The 12,029-nt window shown below is 40.8% G+C and overlaps 1 protein-coding gene across 1 annotated transcript in view; it reads left to right on the plus strand.

The window, feature by feature from the left end:
* The window catches only part of akap6 (A kinase (PRKA) anchor protein 6), a 223,357-nt gene that overhangs the window by 29,264 nt on the left and 182,064 nt on the right, over positions 1-12,029 (plus strand). The window lies entirely within an intron of this gene.

Here is a 12,029-nt window from a genome sequence, read left to right on the forward strand (position 1 = left end):
CCCGCATCTTCTCTTGATACCAAGCATCAGGCTGGAGTTGCCTGAACTTTGACTTAATTGCAGACATGGCGGCTGGTGGGTGTCAGGCAGGCGACAGAGCGGGAGATGGAAGCGGACAGATCGCCAAACTGCTGTTTGAAATTGTATTCATGCCTCTGGTGTTCTCTCTCCTTCTTCATTGTGTCCTCGCTGCTCTTTTCTCACTTTGCTTCTTTCTTTTATCCTCTCCTTCTTTTGCTCTCTCTCTCTGCGCCCCCCTCTCTCTCTCTTTGTCATATTTATAATGCATTTGCCTGCAGGGCATTTTTCTATAACCTGACCTTGCAATGGAGCGACTGTAGGACACAATTATAGTGATGCAACCACCGTTTGTGTGTGTGTGCGCGCGCGCTGGTATGTCAGCCTCTCAGCCATTCTTAGCATCAGGCTGCAGGCGCTGTGTAACAGCTGCATGGAGAATGTCCTCGGCTGCTCTAATAGGGAGAGGCTGCTGGTATGAGAACACAGTATAACGCACACACACATGAGAATTTTTCATATGCACACACACTCCATCACGTGGCTGATTGTTAGAGACAGATGCAGCAGTGATTTTAGTGATTCGATCATCTTTAGCAGACTTTATAATGCCATCCCACTTTGCAGAGGCAAACTTTCATACAAGGCTTTTCATTTTCTTTATATCATAAGTATGTTGGGATATATTGATCTCAGGATTCACTGATCCACTTTTTATGATCAAGCACAATACCTACATTTGGTACTTTTTCTCATTACACACATCACATTAATGACATAAATGAATATTGCAGGATTTCTACCACACAAATTAGAATTACTATAAAGACTGTACCTGCAATATGTGAGCCATGAAATGGCTTTATGTTTCAAATAAAGCACTAAAAAAGCCAGCTGTTACAGCTGTTACATGTGTGTTTTTTCCCTCAAAGTTATACACCTTTCATAAGACTCTTTCTGTAACAAGTAGAAAGTGACAGAGTGACAAATTTTGCAGTTATCGGGACCTGTGTTTATTTTCACTGCCCACTGCTTGTCTCACATTTGCTCTCACTCCTTCAGTGTTTTTGTGTTACTTGTTTCTGTTTCCTGCTGGCAGTGGCAGTAGGCTCTTGCTTTGTGTTGGGTCTCATATTTGCTGGAGACGTGCTTGTTGCCTTTACTTTTCTTGTCACTGCTTACCTTCAACAAACCTCTCAATGCAGACGTTTCTTAGTTGTCCTCACTACAGTGTGCAGAGAAGCACAGTGAGTGGAGTTCCTTATATTTCTTTGGATTAATAAGCTCACATCAAATACACTGAGGCAGTGCTATCTGGTTTGTTTTCATGCGCAAAAGACCCTGTGGCAGTCGATTCATTGCGTGCACTGTCTTTTTAATACATGTTGTTTATGTATGTGTCACTGATTGGCTGACGCACCCACTCTATGGGAGAAAAAAGTACCTCAAAGCTTGTTGCACTTTGTTGTACACTGTTTCAAGGATTCATGCTGTTCTACCAAGAAAAGTCTTTGATAAACAGTTAAAAAAATGAATAGCTAGAAATTGGAGTTTGTTGAATGAATTATTACCAGCTCCTTTTTGTTGTGTTCTGTTGGATTTGTTGATCATGTCACTGAATTTGATACTAAAGAATTTGATAACAAAAGCATTCTTAGGTAAATTCCAATTGTGTCCTATTTGTTTATTGGATGACGTCTCACCTAAAAGAAAAAAGTCATAGTGAAAACAGGGAATAGCAAATGTTTAATTAGGATAAAAAACAATAATGACAATGATGCTCAGTGTGGTAGTTCACTATATTGGTGTACTAGGACAGGAACTGGCTCATCTCAGAACTTGCCTGGAAATCTTCCAGTTTTTAAAGCTTCTCACATAAGAGTGATCGAGAGATAGTTGCCAGTATATTAAGTGGTACACAGAAAAAAGCAACTTTTAAAGGTATAAAAAGTTAAACTGACAAACTTCATTCTCCAAAATGAATTCTAATATAAAACAGTGCTTATGTTGCTGTCCTCAGAGTACATTATCCATGAATGATCCTTCTCTGAAGATAGCAATGTGATATTTTCTAAAAACATTCCCTAAAGGAGTAGCACAGGCAAGTGACTGCCTGCAGAGCATTGCTGCTTGCTACACCTCCAACAGTACCAGTGCAGGTAGCTGCAGGGTCATCAGCTGGGACGTCTCCCTGCTGCCCCCTGCTGCCCCCTGCTGCTAACCCTAGGATCCTTGCTTTCCCCACACCTGGACCTGGTTCCTGGTTCTCACACCCGGTTCTTAGCCAAAGCCAGAAGCTTCCTTGCTTCCTCAGCTAGATGTTTCTGAGTTTGGGGCCAGTGACCCTCATACTCTTCAGGAAGCACTGGGTGGATGCTCCCATGAATCCCCTGCAGCCAATTACCACCTGGTAGCAAATAGCTGACCACCCTTGTTCTCTGCACTTGGCAATGAGGTTGAGGTACCGGTCTTTTTTCCTCTCATAGGCTGCCTTGATCCCTCCTTCCCGTGAAACAGTGAGCTCTGCCATGATTACTGCTCTGGCCATGCCAGATCAGAGAATGATGCCCGGTCACTGGTTGGTTACATTGATCTCAGTTGGGAACCTGAGCTGCTGATCGAAATCCCCTCTCAGATTCCACTCACAGCTGTCTGTAAGGGCTGATTTCTCTGGCTGCGTGATGTTATAGGCCCCTCCTACATCTCTGACAAAATGGATCAGATCAGCTGCCTTTAGTTGGTGATGGGCACTCCCTCGTTGTTTCCAGCCTGCGTAGCTCCAGGATCTCCGCTACCTTCAGCAAGAGTGGTCATGGCATCACCTGTATGCAGGAAATCTTGTCAAGCTGCAAGCTTGGATTTGGGCCATACCACAGGTAGAGGTTGCTGGGACTTGGCAGGGTGCTGAAGGTGGACATTATGAGGAAAGTCAGCCTGACTTGGGTAATCTCCACATGTCGGCCCAACCTGTGGTCCTGCTGCCATCGCTTTACTTTTCTTGTCATTGTTTACCTTCAACTAACTTCTCAATGCAGACATTTTCAAATTCCTCCTCGGTCCTTACCACCTCAGAGATCACTAGCTCCTTTCTCTCCTTCCTTGTAGCTTGGGACCATGTCTTCAGAGCAGTCCTCCATCCTTGCTAGCAATCTCTTTATGTTTCTGCCTGCTGATGGTCTGGTCAACTACAAGCTCTGCTCTCCACTTGTGACCTCTTCAGACTGTTGCCTTGGTGTTCTACATGGGTGGACCCAACGACTGCCTCAGCTCAAGGACAAGGCTCGCCTTCTCGTGTCTGTAGCCCAAGAGGATTGACTTCAGTGGAAGCTGCAGTGCATTCTTCCCAAAGAGGCAAATGCTGGAGAGACCCAGCCCTTTCATGATGTAGTTGTTGACCAGATTTGGTTTTTAGATTTAGTTTGGTTAGCTGGTTAGTTGGCTACCATGGAGAAGAAGATTTTCTCAATACTTCAGGAATTTTGTTCTTTTGGGATGAAAATCATCGCTCAACTCCATTCTGTGGGGGAATGTTTTGGGACTTCCAGGTTCTTCTCATCAGCTTCCAGAGTAGTTTCAGCACCAGGAACAGGTAGTTCTTGTGTGTCATTTATATTGATGTGCAACTCATTTTCTTAAATTGAATTGGGTGACATTACCATCTGCCACAGCTTATCCACTGCAAGCTTATCAAGGGGAACACATGAAGAAAACTTCCTGGACATTTTGACGGATAAATTATATAAAAAAAGAAAGCTCAAACACTGATGTTTGATGCTTGAATCCGTTTCTGTTCATCCCAAAGGTGTTTGATGGGGTTGAGGTAAGGGCTTTGTGTGGGCCAGTCAAGTTCTTCCAAACCAAACTCATTCAACTACGCTTTTAGGGGCCTTGCTTTATGAACTGGGGTGCAGTCATGCTGGAACAGAAAAGGACCTTCCTCAAACTATTCCAACAAAGCTGGAAGCATAGAATTATCCCAGAAGTTTTAGCAAGCTGAAGCATTAAGATTTTCTATCACTGGAACTAAGAAGGTCAGGCCAAAGGCCAGAAAAACTAAGAGGGTGGCACAAAACCTTTGTTTACATAGTGTATCTGTGAGACGAAAAAGTACGAGAACCTGTGCTTTTAGTAATAACTGCAAATTGATATATTTTGTGCACATCAGCCTTGAAGAGTTTTAGCCCATTCCTCCAAACAAAAACTCCAACTCTGAAATATTGGTGGCTTTCCTCAGCAATATTTCAGTAACTTCTCACATCAGATCAAATGGCATTTCTGTTGGTTTAAGGTCAGAACTTTAACTTGTTCATTCCAAATAATTATCTTTATTCTTTATTCTTGATTTAGCTTCACTTGCACAGTCTGACTGTGGATCGGTGGAGCACACACTCAGGGTTCTTCCATTTCTCTTGGTAAACACGTTGGAAGTTATTTGCGCAGTTATTTCACTCCTTCTTTGATTTACCTGCAGCAAAAACAAGTTTTCTTTGAAAGAACAGCACCCTCTTGTTAAAACTGTGCAAACTGTTGTCCAGCTTTGCAGCATGATCAGGTTTGCCACAGTAAACGTGATCCGTGTGTCCCACAGAGCTTTATTTGAATACAGCCCAGAGGCAGCAAAGTCCAGCCTGCTGTCTCTCAGCTGTCGTGGTATTTCTGTCTCCTGATGTCACTATCACCGCTATGCCAGGAATCCTGGAATCTCTTCTCATCGTGGGCGGCTGTTAATGTAAATGCGAAGAGCGAGGAAGGAAGGAAGGAATGAGGTGGTAGAGGAACTGGTTCTCTAAGTTCAGCTTATCTTTCCTCAAATATTTTCATTGTCAACCAAGACCACTGTATTTCCAAAACATCATTTTTGCATGACTCTGTTTAAGATCAGTGGTTAGTAATCTATCCTCATGCTAAAAGCATAGATCTGAAACTTTCATATCTGAGCTTTCACCACAAGAACAGCATATTGGGGCAGATGACTTCAGCGTCTTACACTACATTTACTTTTCAGAGACAAGGACCTTCTGACATCTACCACAGAAATAATATTTCATGTGATTAAACTGTGACTCTTGCCCATCAGGGCCGAGCTTTCATCACGTAACATTCCAGTTTTAGGTTGGGGTGCAGGTAGAGGGAGGAAGTTATGATCAGTGGGCAACTTGGGAGGTTGGAAACCTTGAGGTTCAAGCAACGGATTACACAATGTTGGATTTTATCCCAAATGCTGAACACAACTCCCATTTCAGTTTAAAAAATAAATAAATAAAATAAAGTTTTGAGTGAAAAGGTAAAATACACATTTGGGGTGGGGGTGGGTGTGGGGGGAGTGACCCCCTGCCCATAGCCACCATTAGCCTTAGGTTTTCTTTCTGTCACTGTTATTGAAGCACATTTTAACTTTAAACAGAATTAATGAAACGGCTCAACATAAAGGGAAAGAATCCCCCTCCAGTTGGACATTTATTATTATTTTAATGATGAAACATATTTTTAAAACAGGAAATTACCTTGAGCTTCACTTGTCCCTCTTTCTCTCTGTCCTTCCCTCTCTTCATAACTGTCACGATTAGCAGCTGTTGCAGCGCAGGTGAAGACAGTGTGTGTGTGTGTGTGTGTGTGTGTGTGTGTGTGTGTGTGTGTGTGTGTGTGTGTGTGTGTGTGTGAAAGGAAAAGCTTACAGAGTTACTTGTTGCTGATAGTGTAACATCCAGGAAGAATATACTTCTAATGTATGTCTATGCACGGAGACTATTTGTATAAGACATTTGCCTTGATGTTTAATTTTTTTAAAAATACCATTGTTGCTCAGCCCTGATGGTCACAACTGATGGTGGGGTAGTTGTTTGTTTATATTGTGTGCCTGGAAGATCATGCAAGTCATGGAAAACTACAAGCTAGGCTTGGTCAGGGACCAGTGTGAATGGTAAGAATTTATGACCGTATAGCTGGTAAGACTCTGAAGCCTGAACCTGGCATAACACTACTGTCAAGACATAAGTGTAAAGTGACTGAGACATTTATTGAAGCATGAGAGTGAATATTAAATTACCAATGAAAGGAGTACCTGACTGAAAGAAACATTATGCTAAGATGGAAACACCTCAGTTGTTATTTACAGTCACAGGTTTGCATTTTTAGAAAGTGTTCAGCTAAAAATGAAGGTTTAGTGCTGAAGAGGCCCTGAAAGAGAGAGCCTATTTCTCCCATATTGGCTTCTCTTCACTGGCTCCCTGTTAATTGCAGAATTGAAATTCTTTTCACATACAAGGTCTTGAATAATCAGGACCCATCTTATCTTAAAGACCTCATAGTACCGTATTACTCCAACAGAGCACTTTGCTCTCAGACTGCTGGCTTACTTGTGGTTCCTAGGATACTTAAGAGTAGAATGGGAGGCAGAGCTTCAGCTTTCAGGCCCCTCTTCTGTGTAACCAGCTCCCAGTTTGGATTCAGGAGACAGACACTCTCTCTATTTTTAAGATTAGGCTTAAAACTTTCCTTTTTGATAAAGCTTATAGTTAGGGCTGGATCAGGTGACCCTGAACCATCCCTTAGTTATGCTGCAATAGGCCTAGGCTGCTGGGGGGTTCCCATCATGCTTCTTTTCTCACCTCTTTTTACTCTCTATGTATTTATACCCCACTCTGCATTTAATCATTATAGTTATTATTATATTATTATTATTATAGTTATTATTGGTCTCTGTCTCTCTCCCCTCAGCTCCCAACTGGTCATGACAGATGACTGCCCCTCCCTGAGCCTGGAGGTTTCTTTCTGTTAAAAGGGAGTTTTTCCTTCCTACATTCACCAAGTGCTTGCTCATAGGGGGTTGATTGTTAGGTGTTCTCTGTAATTGTTGTAGGGTCTTTACCTTACAATATAAAGCACCTTGAGGCGACTGTTGTGATTTGGCGCTAAATAAATAATCCATCCATAGGAAAAATAAATAATTCTATAAATAAAATTGAAATGAATTGAATTGAAGACATTTTTCTTCTTCTGGCATCTGTAAAATTTGTGTCTTAAAGTTTATCAAAGTTTATAATGTGTATATTTGTGTGCGTCTTGGAGAGAAGAGGATTTAGAGAATCTATAACCAAGAGGTGTGTGTTTGAGGTGGTAAGAATGATACCCAGGATCATAAGAGTGTGTTTGGGTGTGTGTGTGTGTGTTAAGGAGTGTGAATGAGGTTAGTCCTAAAATAACCTCTGCAACTGTTGTCACCCCTCCTCTCACCAACACTCCCACTCAAGAAGCAGGTCACCACACAAACACACACTGCTCATGTGTCATTTGGTCACCATTTCATGTATGAGAGCTGCAGTGTGTTTAGTGCTCTATGCAGTAACACTTTTTGATTTGTCTTGGTGTTGGCATTTGACTTTTTTTTTTTTTTTTTTGGGATACCAAGGAATCAAATTTGTCAGTTTGGGATGTTAAAAATATAACTGATGTGTTCTGAAAAAAGACTGAAAGAAAGTAAAAGGTAAGACACGGTGCTGATTGCTTTAAATTTTGATGGACGTCATTCTTGCCCAAATGATACATGTAACCCAAATGCAGCGTTAACCTGTAATCTTAGTTCAAGTTTTTTCTTCCAGACTACCATCTGATCATTTTTGTAGTAAATAAAACTCAACTATCTCGTTATTTGAAAGCTTCCTAAAGTTGTAGTTGAACACAATAACTTCACATTCTCGAGTCATAAATAAGCAGCATTTGGAAAGTATTTATTTGTGCAGTTCGACAGATACACACACACACATGTGCTAATCAGCGGTGATTGTCAGATTAAGAAAATCTGAAGCACAAAGTTCTTGTGTGTACAACACAGCAGTTCCTGCTATTTTTCAGGTAATTCCACTAAAACCACTTCAAAGTGCACTAACAGCACAGACATGATGGAGAGGTCCGGTTCAGTGACCTGAGTTGGAGTTGATGCCTAGTAGACGGCTATTGGCCAAAGCTCTCTAGCTCATCTGTCAGTCAGAGCCATTATGCCTGTAACTTTAAGCCTTACAAGTATCCATATGGATGAGTTAGAAAAAAAAATGCTCCCACCATGCAGTTGTTATGAAGGGGCAAACTATCCACAGAGCCCCAAGCTGTTGTAAACTTTAATGCTGTTATGGGAATTGACTCCCTTTGGAGCCGACCTCTGGTGTTCACTAGAGGAACTGCAGTTTTTGGCCCTTCAGCGCTAACTTTACTTTTCAGCCCTGGAGGTTGGCAATTGGTTTTATTGGTATTAAACAGTTTAAAGGTCCAATCAAAGGTTATATCTTATTGTCTTTTGACACCATCATTATTCCTTTACATCGTACGGAGTCAAACATATTGCAACACTAATTTTGGATCATCAGAGATATAATTATTATATCTTTGTCAGTAGTTTTGATGCAGCAATGATACGCAGTGAAGTTCTTTGTAAGCCAAGGTTTAGCATCTGTCAGTCTGCAAGTCGGATGCCCCTTGTGATGCATTGTCACGTGCAGCAGGTGTCTGCTAATGTATAGTTACTAAAAGGAAGGCAGGTTATTGTTTAAAACATGGCTGTTCTATTGGACAGTGCACGCCCACATATGCACAATGTGTACTCACTGTAGTCCTAGAAACAAAGTGTAGAATGCATGGGGAAGCAGGGTGCCTGGTATCAACCACAAAAATGTTTTAAAAAGAGAGATTGTTTAAAGTCAGTCGTGTTTTAGCTTTGGTTTAAATCTGTGCTCGCTTTGTGATTTATTGATGTGCCATTTGGCTCCTGCATGAAATTACTATTCAGATACTTTTTCTTGTTCAGTTACATTTTGCTACTGTTTCTCTATCACACATGAATGTCTTGTGAAGGAGGCAAAGCATTTTTTGTGGAGGACTTTGATTCGCATTTTCATACGTCTCCGAGCTGCTCTTTGGCTCCAGCAGACTTCAAGTTTTTTAAATGTCCCGCAGCAGAGACACTGCAGCAGAGTTCCAGTGAATGCAATCTCAGACGAACAAGGCAGAGTTTGGAGCCTTTTCGCAGAAGCTACCACTTTGAAAAAATTACTGTAGCAAGTCTTTGTATCGCAGCAGCGGGTCTAGGCCGTCTTTGAAGCGGCTTAATTTGAATACTCCAGAGGGAGAAGGAGCACACGGTATTTGATCTCCAAGGTAAAACATGCTGCGCTGATGGGCTGAAGTGGAGGAGTTGAAGGTTATTAGATCGAATGGGTGCGGATGAGGCCGAGCTGTCGCATGCAGTTTGAACGCGGCCAGTCTGAAGCCCTTGATGTCTGCAGTGATGAGGATGAGCAAGGATTAGAGCTGAAGCCCAAGTCGACTTGCTTCAGATTGATTTTAAGCAATTAGAAACCCTGCTGGATGTATGGACTCTGTGATTGACAGGTCATGTCTTGATGCTACGTGACTGGAGTACATGAAAAACGGTGCAGTGTGTGCATGTTTTTGCGTTCAAATGATTGTCTATTATAGTGATGCAGGAGTTCTATATAAATAAAGATGTTGTGGTAAATGTATACTTTAAAGTTAGCAAGCATGCATTAATGGATTACAGTGAATCACACACACATATGAAAGTTTATATAGACGCTTGCAGTGCACCAACAAGCCCTTCAACATTAATCAACTGTCAGTCAAATGAAAAAATGAAAGTGCCTGAAGTTTTCATCCAGTTTTTTTTTTTTTTTTTTTTTTTACAGTTATGAGTTATGAATCTTTCTGTTTGCTCCGTGTGGAATAATATGTCACATAATGTTGTTTGGTTCCTATCAAAGGTCTAGCCTAGAACCGGGCAATATGGCTAATACATATAATCGGAATCAATTTTCTATTTCTGCAAAATGCAGGAAGATTAAAACTTGATTGAAATGTCATATTTTGTTTAGGACTCACTGTGCAAGGCTGTCATGTGCATAGTTCAAAAAATAGGTTGTCCCACTCAGCTATGAACTGTCAAAAAAACAGAGCATGGACATATGATTTCATAATTAGTTTCAGCACAGAGCAGAGAAGCCTGCACACTAATTCAGCTTCTCCTGCTGTTTGTGGTCCTTAACTGTCATGACGTTCACCTCTGGGATCACAGCTCACTGGCAGATACAAGCAGACTGAGCTTTTTTTTTCTTCTTATAGATGTGACTGTTAAATTCACAATGAAAATGTCAGCTGGACACAATGTATGGTAGTTCTTAACACTTTTCTACTCTGCTTGAACACTCAAAGTGCTTTATACAACACGTCTGCAGTCACCTATTCACACAAGCACTTTTATTTTTATTTTTTTTAACACCTAAGTGCTTTCTGTCTAACATTCACGTACGTGGGGAGCAATCTTGGGGGAAATGAGATTTTTAAAAATCTTATTTTGGGGCAAAGTTAAATATCAGATCAAATTTAGATAATTCTACAAAATAACTTGTGGAGAGATGACTGACTGCCTCAGAGGGACTCACTTGTAGAAAGACTGGTTTAGAACTGTTTGATTATTTCAGGGACTATGTATAAAATGCATCACACAAAAGGATACAAGATTTAGCTGCTAGCTAATTTCCCTCTGCAGTACCTGGGCAGGTAAAAAACAGTGATATGCAGGTAAAGTCTACAGGTGTAGAAACACATAAACACCCTTACATACAAATATCAAAATATTAATTACATGTATAAATAATTATACACACTCCTCTCCCCTCACTGCATTGGAACAGTGAGGCCAATCCCTTTATTTCTGCTGTAGACAGAAAACATTTGGGTTTGACATTAAAAGACGAATATGAGAAAAAAGATCTGGAATGATCTGATGGACTTTAAGTCACATAAATTCACAATTAGTACCTTTTAATATTTTTTAAATTTTACATTTACATTTTCAGCCCACTTCATCTAAAAACATTACAAAATGTTACAAACATTAACTTTTTTCAGGGATCCATCTGGGAGCCTATTGGCTACTTTGCTGACTTGGCTTGAGGAGGCAACAGGGGTTTTCTAGACTAGTGAAGAAAAAACTTGTGTCTGGGCCAAGATATCCTATCACATGAGAATATTATTGATTACAAATGCAGATAAAAAAATAAAAAGCAAAACCATGGTGAGACAGTGGCCCATGGTTTTAAACTCAGTCTACAAATGGAAAACAAACAGCTACTGGTATCAAAAATCTTGTCCCTTGTCTAAGTTTTTACATATTCATGCAGATATCTGTCTACATACAGATAGGACACAGTTACCCATCCAAAGCTCTGACTGGTACTGTAGATTAGTAAGGGACGAACAAAAAAAATCTTATCTTCATAATATCATTTATTTGTAAATTTCTAATGGCAAGGTGTCACAGGACAGAAAAATATAGTCCGATGTAGAAATGCAGTCATTGTGAATATATCTACACACCCATGGTGGGGTCTCATTAGCTGCTAGTAGTCTGCCTGGACTGAGGATCTTCTAACAAATGACTTCAGATCCATGTGGCAGGCTCTGTGTTAATTTGGTATGACAGGCTCTCTGCTGAGTGCTGTGATGTGTGTGTGTGTGTGTGTGTGTGTGTGTGTGTGTGTGTGTGTGTGTGTGTGTGTGTGTGTGTGTATCTGTATTAGCATTTGAAAGCTATGGGTGAATTATTGAAGCATCTGAAAGGCACTAGTGACATTTTCACCACTGTTTTAGATCGACATGACAGCGCTTTGATGACGAAACAGTGTGTGTGTGTGTGTGTGTGTGTGTGTGTGTGTGTTAACTATGAGTTCAATAAAATTTTGTGTGCCATGAAGGACTGTAGATGTTTTGAGGATCTACATGTGAGAATTAGTGTATATATATAATATATATGTATGTGTGTGTTTAACTTTATTCAAGTTTTGTGCGTGTGTGGATTGCATTTATGGAGTTTACTGCAGATTTCGTGTGCCTGTGTGTTTCCTGGATGTATTTCTGGAAGTGGGAGGAACATAGGGTAACGTATAAGAGGTGCACACAGGGGGACTTCATCTTATTTTGAAAGTACAGTCTGAAGGAGATAG

Source organism: Archocentrus centrarchus, chromosome 22, assembly GCF_007364275.1.
Source record: "Archocentrus centrarchus isolate MPI-CPG fArcCen1 chromosome 22, fArcCen1, whole genome shotgun sequence".
In the NCBI taxonomy this organism is placed as follows: domain Eukaryota; kingdom Metazoa; phylum Chordata; class Actinopteri; order Cichliformes; family Cichlidae; genus Archocentrus; species Archocentrus centrarchus.